Raw genomic sequence first — 11,059 nt, 5'->3', positions numbered from 1 at the left:
ACAATCTCAGCTTGCTGTCAGCTCCGCCTCCCGGGTTCACACCATTCTCCTGCCTTAGCTTCCCGAGTAGCTGGGACCACAGGCACCTGCCACCATGCCCAGCTAATTTTTTGTATTTTTGGTAGAGACAGGGTTTCACTGTGTTAGCCAGGATGGTCTCGATCTCCTGACCTTGTGATCCGCCTGCCTTGGCCTCCCAAAGTGCTGGGATTACAGGCGTTCTCTGTCCAGATTGTTCAGGTTTTTATCAAATATATTTGCTTAGAGAGTCTTTGTAATTTACCTTTTGAATTTGTTTTTATTTTTCTGCCACATTGTCACCTTCTTTTTGGCACTCGATGCTGCCTTAAGCCCAGGTTTGTCTCAGCTCTAGTAAATGATCAGAGTCCTGCTTGTCATGAATGAGAGAGGTCCTTTTGTGGATATCCAAATATTGTGTGAAGGCTGGTTAGGGATTCATATGAAGAGGATCTGTGGAACATACCTTCTATAGTATGGTACTACTGAACAGCTACTCTGATTTGATATCTCCTTTGGCTAAGTTATAGAGAAGAGTTTTCAGGGCTGGGGATGGTAGTCTCCCCTCTGCCCTTTGTCTCTGGCTGTTCTTTAGAACATTTCTGTCTTGAGGCTCTTCTGATGCTTCCTGTAGGTTGAGGGAGGAACTGGTTTCTTGCCAGGAAATCCCAGATGATGGGAAGGCTGGTTGTCCACATCACTCTTGCTGTTTTCAGTATAGATACCATGAGTCAGAGATAAATTTTCTGCCCACTTAATGCTGGACAGGTTGAAGGGTGGGACATTGTGGATATGGAAGTCCCATTCATTACCATCTGCTTGGAGTTCTTTGAGTTCTGAGATATTGCTGATAATCTCAGCACTGTATATTTGTTTCTGATTTTCTGTGCAGGGAGGAGTAAAGCCAACTGCCTTATATGTCATCATTTTGGGAACAAAATGGCCTATAATTTTTTTTGATGTGTTGTTGAATTCAACTTGCTAGTATTTAATTATTTTTGAAAGCATATACATATATTGGCCTTGTAGTTCTTTTTTCTTGTGATGTCTTTGTCTGATTTTGATGTAAGGGTGATGCTCACCTCATATAATAAGTTTGGAAATATTCCCTCTACTTCTATTTTTTGGAACATTTTAAGATAGATAGGTATTAATTTTTATTTTGTTGTTTGATATAATTCAGTCATGAAGTCATATGACCCTGAACTTTCCTTGTTGGAAGGTTTTTGATTCCCACTTCAATCTCTTTATTTGTTATTTATCTTTCAGGCTTTCTATTTCTTCTTGATTCAGTCTTCAGAGTGTATGTTTCCAGAATGTTATCCCTATCTTTCAGGTTATCCAAGTTTTTGGCATACTATTGTTCATAATAGTCCTCTTTGACATTCCTCATGGAACTAGAAGAAACTATTTTAATATTCATATGGAACCAACAAAGAGCCTGAATAGTCCAGGCAGTCCTAAGTAAAAAGAACAAGGCAGAAAGCATCATGCTGCCCAGCTTCAAATTGCACTACAGGGCTATTGTAACCAAAACAGCATGGTACTGGTACAGAAACAGACACATAGACAAATGGAACAGAATAGGCAGCCTGGAAATAAGGCTGCATACCTACAACCATCTGATCTTTGACAAAGCTGACACAAACAAGCAGTGGAGACAGGACTCCCTATTCACTAAATGGTGCTGTAATAACTGACTAGCCATATACAGAAAGCGGAAACTGGACCCCTTCCTTTCACCATATGTAAAAATCAACTCGTGATGGATTAAATACTTAAATGTAAAACCAAAACTATATTAAAAAAAAAAACCCTGGAAGACATCCTAGGCAATACCTTTTTGGACTTAGGCCCTGGCAAAGATTTCATGACTAAGACACTGAAAACAATTGCAACAAAAGCAAAAATTGACAAATATAAACTACTTAAACTAAATACCTTTTACATATCAAAATAAACTATCAACAGAGTAAACATCCTATAGAAATGGGAGAAAATATTTGGAAACTATGAACCTGACAAAGGTGTAATATCTAGCATTTATAAGTAACTTAAACAATTTTACAAGAAAAAACTAAACAACCCCATTGAGAAGTGGACACAGACATAAACAGAAAATTGTCAAAAGAAGACACAGATGCAGCCAACAAGCATATGAAAAAAGTTCAGTATCACTGATCATTAGTGAAACGGAAGTCAAAACCACAGTGAAATATCATTTCACACCAGTCAGAATGGTTATTATGAAAAAATAAAAAAGTAATAGATACTGGTGAGGTGGCAGAGAAAAGAGTGTATATACACTGTTGGTGGGAATGTAAATTAGTTCAACTGTTGTGAAAAGCTGTGTGGTGATTCCTCAAAGAGCTAAAAACAGAACTACCATCCCACTCAGCAATCCCATTCATGGGTATATACCCAGCAGAATATAAATCATTCTGTTATAAAGACATATGTATGCATATATTCATAGCAGCACTGTTCACAATAGCAAAGACATATAATCACTCTAAATGCCCATCAATAGAAGGCTTGTAAAGAAAATATGGTACATATACACCATGGAATACTATGAAGCTATAAAAAAGAACAAGATCATGTTCTTTGCAGGAACATGGATGGAGCTAGAAGCCATTATTCTTAGCAAACTAATACAAGAACAGAAAACCAAAATACTGATGTTCTCACTCATACGTGGGAGCTAAGTGATCAGAACACATGGATACAAAGAGGAGAACAGACACCATGGCCTACCAGAGGGTTGAGGGTGGGAGCATAGAGAAGAGCAGAAAAACTAATTATTGGGTACTAGGCTTAGGAAACTGCTGATGAAGCAATCTGTACATCAAACCTCCACGACAATAGTTTACCTAGCTAACAACCTGCACATGTACTCCTGAACCTAACATGAAAGTTAAAAAAAAATCATGTTGTATGTCTTAAATATATACAAGAAAAATAGCTTAATAACAAAATGAAATAACCACAAAAACAGCATTTAGCTTAGGTCTTGATATTTCATGAGAAGTTATTACATATAAAAATAATTTTTTCTTTTATTATTATTATTATTATTATTATACTTTAGGTTTTATGGTACATGTGCGCAATGTGCAGGTAAGTTACATATGTATACATGTGCCATGCTGGTGCACTGCACCCACCAACTCGTCATCTAGCATTAGGTATATCTCCCAATGCTATCCCTCCCCCCTCCCCCCACCCCACAACAGTCCCCAGAGTGTGATGTTCCCCTTCCTGTGTCCATGTGTTCTCATTGTTCTTTATTAGTAGTTTCAATGTACTTTTTCTTAATTGAGTTTGAGATACTTTGTGAAGAAGCAAAATTCACTTATTAAGTAGATGGCGAAAGCACCACAGTCCCAGAGGAAAACACTTTCTTCCTGAAATCTTACTAACAGAGTAGCATTGTCATAAGGCATGTCTTTGAGAGGTACATTGGAAAGTGCCTCTGTGGAAAAGTACTTTTTTTTCAGTGTCAACAAAAGTTTGACTGATTTTTCTCTGTTGGGCAGGTGGACTATCTTTGCATAGTATGTTAACTCCAGAGCTGTTTTCTTGTGATAAGTGTATACTTTCTAAAACTGAAGCCAAAGTTGATGAAAATGATGAGGAATAAAATATCATTCCAGTGTCAATATCTAAAGGCACATCCTTCATCAGAATTATATTTTAAATATCCATGAAGAAAAATATAGAGACTTACATATGTATGGATAAGAAGTTCTGATTCATCCAATATTGATTGGATGCTCATATAGCAAGTAAAACAGCTTATTTGGCAAATATAACAAGTGGTTTTCTTTTTAATCTCTAACATGCTGTTCTTAGCAGAATTAACTGTCATCCTATCAGAATGTCATTGAATCATATAAAAACAACCTTGTTTGTAATGTGTCACATGGAAAACCTCTTAAACGTCCAAAAAGAATGTTTCTAAAAAAATGTTTAAAGACTTCTCAAATACATAAATGTTGTATGAAGGAAAATATTAGACCTTATGTGATTTACTTTGTAAGTCTGGAAACGGTTATTGTAGTTGTTATAAAGTTGCTTTTCTAAAAAGCTGCTTTTTACGTAGACTGTGAACTCCTTATGAATCAGAATCTTATGGTTTGTTCACCACTTTATCCCTGCTTCTAGTTGCCTACAACTTGATAGGCAAATAATACATGTTTTGGGGAAATTAATGAAAAGTAAAAATAAAAAAATAAAATAATGATTAATATATACTGAATGAGGTATCTCTGAAAAAAAAATATATATATCTAAGTTCCATACTGTAGAATTCATTTTTATTCTACTTTGTGATTGACAAGCACAGGTTTTAGTAACACATAATCCTTCTACAGATGTCCTGTACTGCAATGTAGCAGGTAAGAATGTGGTGTGAGCCAGCCTTGCTAAGCGGGTCATTACTGAGAGCAGGTCTGATCTAAGCTTTTGTTATCACTTCTGCAAAACAAATCTTTCTGTGGAGATGTTAGATAAGTGTTTCCTAGGAATCACATTTCTGTATCATTTGAGTTCAAATGACAAAGAGCAATTACATCTATTCTCTGTATCCCGGTTCAAAATACTTGGAAGAATTCAAACTTGGGTCACATGTCTGCTACTAATTGAAGGCTTGGGAGAGGGCCTAGCAAAGCACTGCACACAGGCCAAACCCAGCTTTCTGCTGCCTTTTATAAATAACACTCTGTTGAAAAACAACTGCACATATTTACACATTTTCCCTGGCTACTATATACTACCATGTCAGAGTTGAGGAGTTATGACAGAGATGATATCACCCACACAGACTAAAAGATTCAGCAGCTGGCCCTTTACAGAAAAAGTATGTCAATCCTTGGCTTTGGATTTCATAGAACAATTGTGTCTCTGTGTGGAAGAAGGGCAGTTCTCAGAGTAAAACACTGAACAGATATCCAATAAAGCACCTTGTATAGTTGGTGAGGGACTCGGTTCTTTGTTGTATGACCAGCAATCCAAATCAGACTCCAAAGGGAACAAGCTACTGATATCCTAAGGAGGTTTTGTGGGTAGTGGGGGCTTAAGACACAACAAAAACAACATTTTATACTGTGGTGATGTCAGAACCACCATAGTAATACAGTGAAATCTATTATTTTAGGTGGCTGAAGGGGTTTGAGATTGGACTTTAGCTGCTGACTAGAGGTGAAAACAGAATCAAGACTTACAGAGGAGAAAAATAAGAGCTATGCGGTGGTTCCTAGCGAAGGGGTTCAGGACAGATGAAAGATTCTTAAAACTAAGATTTAATTAAAGAAACAAGCACAAAATATCATCATATGGACCTTAAAAATGTATTAGATGTTAGGAAACAAGACAACAAATGTTTGGCACATGGATACTCAAGGCACACAACAGTTGGATAACCGCCTTAGGACAGAAAAGGTAACCTCAGGTTGCTCTGGCTGGTGAGTCTCAGTTCTTGGAAATACTTGCTTATGAAATTATTCTGAAACGGCATGGTGACCCTACGATGGTTCCATGTCTCCGCCACTGAACATATCTTGGAGAATGCAAGGAAAGGGGATTGTATATTACAAAAAGAAAAACTAATAAAAACAAGAGACATGGATGACGAGTAGATTCAGTGTACTAAAATCAAGTGTCTATTTTTGGTTTAGATTTTCTGAGTTGCTGAACCTAAAGATTAGATTTTTTTCACTTACTTGCTTGGTTAAAAATCACAGAGTTTTAATCTAGTGGGCAAGTGCCCTGGCTGGTTATGAATTTAGAAGGGTTGGTAAGAGAGACATATATTCAGAAGGAAAATGTCTACGTGGTGTCCCAAGGCAAGAAAAGAACACACTGTGTTCTAAGGGCAAACACTGATTGTACTTATAAAAGGAACAAGGCATGAATGAAAGCCTTCTGTGCAAATAGTTATAGTTGCATAAAAAGAAGTGATTGTGACAAAAGTAAATAAATAAAAAATAATCGCTATAAAGTGTTTTAACAGTGTAAAGCAAGAGAATAAAAAGGTAGAGGGGATTTCACAGAATCATTTCTCTAAGCATCGCTCCTTTTATCTTTGATGTCTCTTCTGTACCCAAGATACTGTCAAACCCCGAAAGAAGAAATCACAGGTTAGTGGAAAGAAAGAATTAGTGGAAAGGCTTCATAAATCCAGTTGCTCTTATCTCATTTTACAGAGGAAGAGACTGAGGGCTACAGAGGTGAATTAACCTGCTTAACATCACAGCCTCCTCTTTCCAACTGCAATGTTATTTGTACTTTCTGTGTTCCAATTACTCAGGGGTTTTGTCTCTAGGTTTTCTCACATTTCAATGGTTAATTTGCATTTTTATAGGCTGTGGAGAAAAAGGCACAGTGGCTATTGGCTTTTAGGGTCAGAAATTTCCATAAACCAGCCCCTAATCCTGCCTAAATTTGCTGGCCTCTCTAATTACCTATCTGCCTCTTGCTTTATGCCATGATTTGTGCTTTTGTGTCTGAAGCCACTGCTACCTAGTTTTGTTGACATAGTTTTGGATATGGTAACTCAGTGTACATGGTTCTCCTTCTCAACTAACCTTTCATGTGTGGAAATCCAGAACAGACTTTTTTATTTATAATTGATCCCAGACCTTGAGTATTCTTGCCTTTCGTATCAATTTTGTTTCTTGGAGAATTTATAATGAGTGTCTCATCCCCACATTGAGTTTGACAGATCTTTTGTGTGCTGAGACAAAGATTGGGATTAACTATAAATGACCCATTCTTGTGAATTCTAGATTCTCACTTGCCTACTATGTGCACAATGTAGTGCTGATATGTTCTTAGAATAGGGCTTGTGGTTGACCAAAATAACCAATTAACCTTAGCTCATTATATTCTGGAAGACTTTAGAAATGATCTAATGCATATAAATTTCTTGGTATAGAGTAGGGTTTCTCAATATTGGCACTATTGGTATTTTGGCTTGTATAATCCTTTGTTGTGGGGTGCTGTCTTGGGTTTAGCAGCATCCTGACCTCTATGCACTAAATGCCAGTAACACCTCACCCTGTTATGACAATAAAAAAAGTCTCCAAATTATTAAAATTTCCCAGAGGATAAAACTGTCCTTTAATGAATATCACTAGTATAGACTATGGCACATAGGCAGTTCAAAATAATTAGCTATATTTTTACCTAAATATAAATAAATTTTATATAAATAAATTTTTGTGTAATTTTTAATTTTTTTCTTTTTATTTATAATTTTAGATTCAGGGGATACATGTGCAGATTTGTTATATACATATATTGCATGATGCCAAAGTTTAGGCTCCTCATGTTTCTGTTGCCCATGTAATGAACATGGTATCCAATAAGTAGTTTTTCAACTCTTTTCCTTCTCTCTACTTCCCCACTTTTGGAATCCCAGTGTTTATTGTTTCCATCTTTGTGCCTGTGTGTACTCAATGTTTAACTTCAACTTAGTAAGAACATGTAGTATTTGGTTTTCTGTTTCTGCATTAACTCATTTAGGATAATGGCTTCCAGCTGCATCCATATTGCTGCAAATAACGTGACTTTGTTGTTTCTTATGGCTGCGTAGTATTCCATGGTGTACACCTACCACATGTTCTTTCTTTTCACTGTTACAATAATTTATCTTGTATTTTACAGAAATCTATGAACGATTTTTAAAAAGCACCTCCTTATCCCGTATTACATTCTTCTGACAGCTGTCAAGTAGGCAATAAGTATGTCAACAGCTTGAACAACAGCATCCTGCAAGGATATCAGACCAACTAACCACTCACCAAAGTACCTGGCACCTTTTTAATCTTGTTTTTAGTGCAAGGGTATATCCACTCTGATGGCAATCCTGTCCAGGCAAATCTCCACAGCATGCTTTGCAAAATCAGTGATTAGCAAATTAGTTAGCTTTGGCGCAGAGCTGTGTTCACTTGCCCATGACAACCTGGAAGCTGATTTTGATGCTGGCAATAGAATCTCTAGAATGACACATTTCTCTTTGTAAAAAATAGAGTTGGATGTGCTTCTACAGGATTGTGTTCCATGTTCGGCGTGTGTGACAAGTAATGTATTCATTGATGTGTCTTCTAAGACAATCTCTATCTGTTTCTTTTGTAATCTTCCTTTGATAACAAGTTGGTTATTACCACCTAGAGAACCATTTGTACTCAGTTCAGCCAACAAAAATACAGGGAGGTGTTTGGGGAGACAATACATTTGTTTATAGATATCTGAAAAGTTGACTTAAGAAGTTTCCTTGGTTCCTACTCAGACGACATAAAGAGGTTTTGTGACAAATTTCCTTTTCTCTCCAGAAACCATAACTGCATTGTCCCTACATGATGTGGAACACTCTATTCAGTAGCTTCTCATATGTGTAGTCTCTTTTTGAGCTTGCCCAAGTAGATCCTGTCTGATTACTGAATGAAATAACATCGTCTTTTTTTGCTGTCTTTTATCTTTTAGGCTTCATCTTTCTCTAGTATTTTATTCTCATCTGTGAACCTGAAATTCCTCTTTTCCTTCTTTTTATTGACAAACATAATGTCAATGTCATCCCCTGGTTCAGCTGGTTCTTAAATATCACTTTCAGCCTTAAGAACCTTTACATCTTCTTCACCTCCATCAATTTGAAATATCTTTTTTGTTTTTCTCTTCTTTTTCTTTTGATTAAAGAAGATCAAGTCATTCGGATCATCAAAAGCATCTCTTTTCCTATTGTCCTCTTCATCAGCTTCCAAATCTTTGTCTTCATTTGGCTCTGGCTCCATTTCTTTTATTTCTGAGGGCTAGCTTTCCTCTGTTTAGGTATCCCCACCCTCATCTAACATAAATGACTTCTTTTTCTTCCTGCTCATAGTAGGATCAAAAATCATCTTGTCTCCAGATGTGGCTGTATTTCGAGTGGGCTCGGCATGAATGGGAAGTCAGACAGGTCAGCCCCAGGCCTTGGCAGCAGCTTTGCTCCCATTGATATCTCTCCCACTGCCACACTAGGCTCTTGCATCAGTGAAAGGGCTGCATTTTCTTTATCCAGTACACCATTGATGGGCACCTGGGTTGATTCCACATCTTTGCTATTGTAAATAGTGCTGTAATAATCATATAAGTGCTGGTGTTTTCTTTTTTTTTTTTTTTTTTGGTAGGACAATTTATTTTCCTTTGGGAATATAACCAGTAGTAAGATTGCTGGATCAATGATAATTCTATTTTTAGTTCTTTGAGAAATCTCCAAACTATTCTCTAGAGAGCCAAATATACATTCCCACCAATAGTGTAAAAGTGTTTCCTTTCTTCTGCCACCTTGCCAGCATTTGTTATTTTTTGACTTTTTAATAGCCATTTTGACTGGTGTGAGATGGTATCTTATGGTGGTTTTGATCTGTATCTTTGTGAAGATTAGTGATTCGAAGCATTTTTTAATGTTGGTGGGCCACTTGTGTGTCTTCTTTGGAGAAGTGTCTGTTCATGTCTTGTGCCCACATTTTAATGGAGTTATTTGTTTTTGCTTGTTAAGTTTCCTTTTTTTAACTTTTAGGTTTAAGGATACATATGTAGGTTTGTTATATAGGTAAATTGTGTGTCACAGGGATTAGATGGACAGATTATTTCATCACCAATGTAATAAGCATAGTAACCAGTAAGCAGTTTTCTGATCCTCTCCCTTCTCACATCTTCCTCCCTCAAGAAGACCCTAGTGTCTGTTGTTCCCTTCTTTGTGTCCATGTGTACTTAATGTTTAGTTCCCACTGATAAGTGAGAACATGTGGTATTTGCTTTTCTGTTCCTGCATTAGTTTGGTTGAGATTATGGCCTCTAGCTCTACCAGTGTTGCTGCAAAGGACTTGATCTCATTCACTCTTATGGCTGTGTACTGTTCTATGGCATATATATATATATATATATATACACACACACACACATATACACATTTTATATATATACACATATACTATATATATATGTGTGTGTGTGTGTGTGTGTGTGTGTCACATTTTCTTTATCCAGTCTACCTTTGATGGGTATATAGGTTAAATTCATGACGCTGCTATTGTGTATAGCACTATGATTAATTTTTGTTGAAAATATTTTCTCTCATTCTGTAGGTTGTCTGTTTACTCTGTTTTTTTCATTTTTGCTACCTGGATCCAGCAGCTGTTCTTTTCTGATGTATGGTCTTCATTTTATCCACTGTTATTCTGTTAACTACCTCATACTTTATTAAACAATAATTTCTGGCTTATTTTAGACTGAGTGTTATTGCTTGTGTCTTGGAAACAAAAACCCTAATTAATACAAAAATTGGTTATGAGGTAAGAGATCTTCAGGAAAATGCTGAATTTATTCCTGGCTGGGATAAGATGAAATGCATGACCCGGGATGCAGAAACAAAAAGAAGATTGCTTCTGATGGCATAGAATAATATATAATGAGAGAAGAAAAACTAAAAACACATACATTATTTTCTCAAGATCCAAAATGAAATCCCCAGCCTTTTGAGGATATATTTGAAAATACTAAAATAATTTCTTAGACCTTATGACCCTGGGCTAAGATCAGTAAACAACAACAAAAACAAATTAGTATACCAACACCACTGCCACCACCAAAGAAAATAATTCTCTGGGATGCTGGGTTACAAAATCATGTGAATTTGTCAGACCTAATGTGAAAGTTAATACATTAATTAACAAAGAAGCAAATTACAGTAATATGACAGGGGTTATAGGAAGATTCATGGATTTGTATTACCTCAAACTCATAAACCCCAGAAACCTTTGGTGAGATTTTTTTCACACTTGCAGAAAACATTGATGCATTTCTTCTTGCCTCAATCCTCATATTAGGCCAATATTCAGATTCCAAATTCATCATGTTCTAGAGGTTGAAATGCTACCTGAGAAGAAAAAACAAATAGAAAGATTGCAGGGATTTGCTAATTTTATCACTCAAAACCTGATGAGTATTTGTAGAAATGGATTTTGAGTTTGCAGAAATATGGAAGCGAGGAATAAAACTT

The 11,059-nt window shown here is 36.4% G+C and overlaps 1 pseudogene; it reads right to left on the bottom strand.

Moving 5' to 3' along the window:
• Nucleotides 1-7,939: 7,939 nt before the first annotated feature.
• LOC129030020 (eukaryotic translation initiation factor 2 subunit 2-like) lies at nucleotides 7,940-8,963 on the bottom strand (annotated as a pseudogene).
• Between the last annotated feature and the right edge of the window lie 2,096 nt (nucleotides 8,964-11,059).

The sequence above is a fragment of the Pongo pygmaeus genome, chromosome 12, assembly GCF_028885625.2.
Source record: "Pongo pygmaeus isolate AG05252 chromosome 12, NHGRI_mPonPyg2-v2.0_pri, whole genome shotgun sequence".
Lineage (NCBI taxonomy): Eukaryota > Metazoa > Chordata > Mammalia > Primates > Hominidae > Pongo > Pongo pygmaeus.
The sequence above is the reverse complement of the archived record's forward strand: the minus strand, read 5'-3'. Positions and strand labels throughout refer to the sequence as shown.